We start from the raw sequence: 4405 nt of genomic DNA, 5'->3' as shown, positions 1-4405 counted from the left end.
ATTATTTAGCAGTTCAGAAGAGAAAGCCAAAATATTTTAAAACTCAGATTAGATTTTCCCCGACCCTGGGGGTGACTCAGCAGATCTCGGCACCAGGGGGTGTGGCCTCAGCTACCACCTGAGAATAGTTAAGAGATTGACAAGTGGGTGGATACGGCCCAAGGCAACACACGCTGCCTAGTTTAGCTGGAGGGAGTGGAACTCAGCTCCAGGAAGTCCCAGAGAAGCGGAACCTTTGAACTAGGGACCGCGGTTTCTGGCAGACACTTCCAGTTTGAGCGCAGGGGCTTCTCACGTCACCTGCTGCAGACATCCACTTCCCACCCAGACACATAGGCTGGGCTTCATGCTGCCTTTACTATTCAACGCCCTCGAAGCACAGTAGTGCTAATCACCTCTGAGGCACTTCCAGGGAGGGGGTGGGGAACTCTCTCCCAGAGCTCTCTCTTAGCTCAGGCTCAGGAGCCGCTGCATCCATCCGGTCTGGGAGGAAGCTGGTAAAGAAGTAAATAATTTCCTACCCCAGGGACAGACCCCAAAAGATTTTTAAAATATGAGCAAAAAAGCTAGAAAAACCATAGATTCCTTCTATACAGAGAAAGAACGGGTATCCAACCCCAAGGAAGTTAACAGCAGAGAGACAGCAGATAACAACCCAAAGGGGAACGATCCCTGCCCCCCATCACATAACTCTCTCCTAGAAGAATCTCTTAAAAATTGAGGGAGATTGAAGAGAAATGGGGAAAGGAAAGGGAAGCTATGATAGAGAATAACAACGTCCTGAAATTGGAGTTGGAAAAAATAAAGAATTCACAGGAGATGCAGGGAAACAAAATTTATGAATTAGAAAAGGTTAAAAAAACACAGGAAAGTAGGATTTCTGAATTGGAAAAGATAAAAAAGTCTCAAGAAAATAGAATTTCTGAATTGGAAAAAGAAAATAATTCTCAAAAAAAAATTAGGGAAATGGAAAAAAATTCAATAGAGCAAAATAATTCATTTAAAAACGAAATTGGGCATTTACAAAAAGAACTAAAAACTGTGAAAGAAGAAAATAACTCCTTAAAAGTCAGGATGGAACAAATAGAAATGAATGATTCACAGAGAACCCAAGAATCAGTCAAACAAAACAAAAAAAATGAGAAGCTGGAGAATAACGTCAAATACTTACTGGGAAAATCTATAGACCTGGAAAATAGATCTAGGAGAGATAATCTGCGGATTATTGGACTTCCAGAAAACTATGACCAAAAAAAGAGCCTAGATTCTATTTTACAGGAAATTATCAAGGAGAACTGTCCAGAGATAATAGAAACAGAAGGGAAAGTAGATATGGAAAGAATTCATCGAACTCCTTCTGAAATAGACCCTAAAAAAAGAACACCACGGAATATAGTGGCTAAGCTGCAGAATTACCACACAAAGGAGAAAATCCTGCAAGCAGCTAGAAAAAAACAATTTAAATGCCACAATAAGGGTCACCCAAGATCTGGCTGCCTCCACATTAAAAGATAGAAGGGCCTGGAACCTGATATTCCGTAAGGCAAAAGATCAAGGACTGCAACCAAGAATGAACTACCCAGCTAAGTTTAGCATCTTTTTCCATGGAAGAAGATGGTCATTCAATGAAACAGAGGAATTCTATATGTTTCTAAGAAAAAAACCAGACTTAAACAAAAAATTTGATCTACATCCACAAGACTGAAGAGAAACAGAAAAAGGTACACAGAACCCTTGAGAACTGTAACTCTGTTGTGGGTATATAAAAAATACTCAAGGATAATTTAATTTTACTGATATAAAAGAAAAAAAGGGGGGTGTAGTAAAGGGAAGGAGGTCGGTTCAGAAAAAGGGGAAGGAGTGATAAAAAGAGGGAAACTACATCCCAGGAAGAGGCATAGAAAATACACCATATCTGAGGGAACTTAGTGAGGGGGAGAATCATTGTGTGAATCTTACTCTCATCAGGAGAGGCTCAAAGAGTAAATAATTAACATATTTGTTTTTCAGAGAATTTTCTCTCACCTCATTAAAAGGGGGAAGAGGAAAAGGGAAAAGGAAAAGGAGAATAAGTGAAGGGACTTGGAGGGTGGGGGGAGGGATCCTAAAAAAAAAAAAAGAGGGAGGGTTGTGCGTCACAAGGGGGGTCTGTAAATTAAATATCGGGGAGGGGGATCAGGGGGGTCAAGGGAAAAAAGCATAATCTGGGGATAATACGATGGCAGGAAATACAGAATTAGTAATTTTAACTGTAAATGTAAATGGGATGAACGATCCCATCAAACGGAGACGGATAGCAGATTGGATCAAAAAGCAGAACCCTACAATATGTTGCCTACAGGAAACACACTTAAAGCAGGGAGATACATACAGAGTAAAGGTAAAAGGTTGGAACAGAGCCTATTATGCTTCAGGTAAAGCCAAAAAAGCAGGGGTAGCTATCCTTATCTCAGATCAAGCAAAAGCAGAAGTAGATCTCTTTAAAAAAGATAAGGAAGGAAACTATATCCTGCTGAAAGGTAGCATAAATAATGAAGCCATATCAATACTAAACATATATGCACCAAGTGGTATAGCATCTAACTTTCTAAAGGAAAAGTTAAGAGAACTGCAAGAAGAAATAGACAGTAAAACTATAATAGTGGGAGATCTCAACCTTGCACTCTCAGATTTAGACAAATCAAACCACAAAACAAACAAGAAAGAAATTTAAAAAGTAAATAGAATATTAGAAAAACTAGGTATGATAGACCTTTGGAGAAAACTGAATGGCAATAGAAAGGAATATACTTTCTTCTTAGCAGTTCATGGATCCTATACAAAAATTGACCATATATTAGGACATAAAGATCTCAAAATTAAATGTAGGAAGGCAGAAATAATAAATGCCTTCTTCTCAGATCACAATGCAATAAAAGCTACATTCATTAAAAAGTTAGGGGTAAATAGACCAAAAAGTAATTGGAAACTGAATAATCTCATCTTAAAGAATGACTGGGTGAAAGAGCAAATTATAGAAACAATTAACAATTTCACCCAAGATAATGACAATGATGAGACATCATATCAAAATCTTTGGGATGCAGCTAAAGCAGTAATAAGGGGAAATTTTATATCTTTAGAGGCTTATTTGAAGAAAATTGAGAAAGAGAAGATTAACGAATTGGGCTTACAACTTAAAAGGCTAGAAAAAGACCAAATTATAAACCCCCAACCAAAAATTAAACTTGAAATACAAAAATTAAAAGGAGAAATCAATAAAATTGAAAGTAAAAAAACTATTGAATTAATAAATAAAACCAAGAGTTGGTTTTATGAAAAAGCCAATGAAATAGATAAACCTTTGGTAAATTTGATCAAAAAAAAGAAAGAGGAAAATCAAATTGATAGTCTTACAAATGAAAAGGGGGATCTTTCCACCAATGAAGAGGAAATTAGAGAAATAATGAGTTATTTTGCCCAACTTTATGCCAATAAATTTGATAACTTAAGTGAAATGGATGACTTCCTCCAAAAATATAGGCTCCCTAGATTAACAGAGGAGGAGATAAATTGCTTAAATAGTCCCATTTCAGAAAAAGAAATAGAACAAGCTATTAATCAACTCCCCAGGCAAAAATCCCCAGGGCCAGATGGATTCACATGTGAATTCTACCAAACATTTAAAGAACAATTAGCCCCAATGTTATATAAATTATTTGAAAAAATAGGGGATGAAGGAGTCCTACCAAACTCCTTTTATGACACAGACATGGTACTGATACCTAAACCAGGTAGATCGAAAACTGAGAAAGAAAATTATAGACCAATCTCCTTAATGAATATTGATGCTAAAATCTTAAATAAGATATTAGCAAAAAGACTTCAGAAAATCATCTCCAAGATAATACACTATGATCAAGTAGGATTTATTCCAGGAATGCAGGGCTGGTTTAATATTAGGAAAACTATTAATATAATTGACCATATTAATAATAAAATTAATAAGAACCATATGATCATCTCAATAGATGCAGAAAAAGCATTTGACAAAATCCAACATCCATTCCTACTAAAAACTCTTGAGAGTATAGGAATAAATGGACTATTCCTTAGAATAATCAGGAGCATATATTTAAGACCTTCAGTAAGCATAATATGCAATAGAAATAAACTGCAACCTTTCCCAGTAAGATCAGGAGTGAAACAAGGTTGTCCACTATCACCATTACTATTCAATATAGTACTAGAAACGCTAGCCTCGGCAATAAGAGCCGAGAAAGAGATTCAAGGAATTAGAGTAGGAAATGAGGAAATTAAACTATCACTTTTTGCAGATGACATGATGGTATACTTAGAGAACCCCAAAGACTCTGCTAAAAAGCTACTAGAAATAATTCAAAATTTCAGCAAAGTGGCAGGATAC

This window comes from Sminthopsis crassicaudata, chromosome 4, assembly GCF_048593235.1.
Source record: "Sminthopsis crassicaudata isolate SCR6 chromosome 4, ASM4859323v1, whole genome shotgun sequence".
Lineage (NCBI taxonomy): Eukaryota > Metazoa > Chordata > Mammalia > Dasyuromorphia > Dasyuridae > Sminthopsis > Sminthopsis crassicaudata.
The sequence above is the reverse complement of the archived record's forward strand: the minus strand, read 5'-3'. Positions refer to the sequence as shown.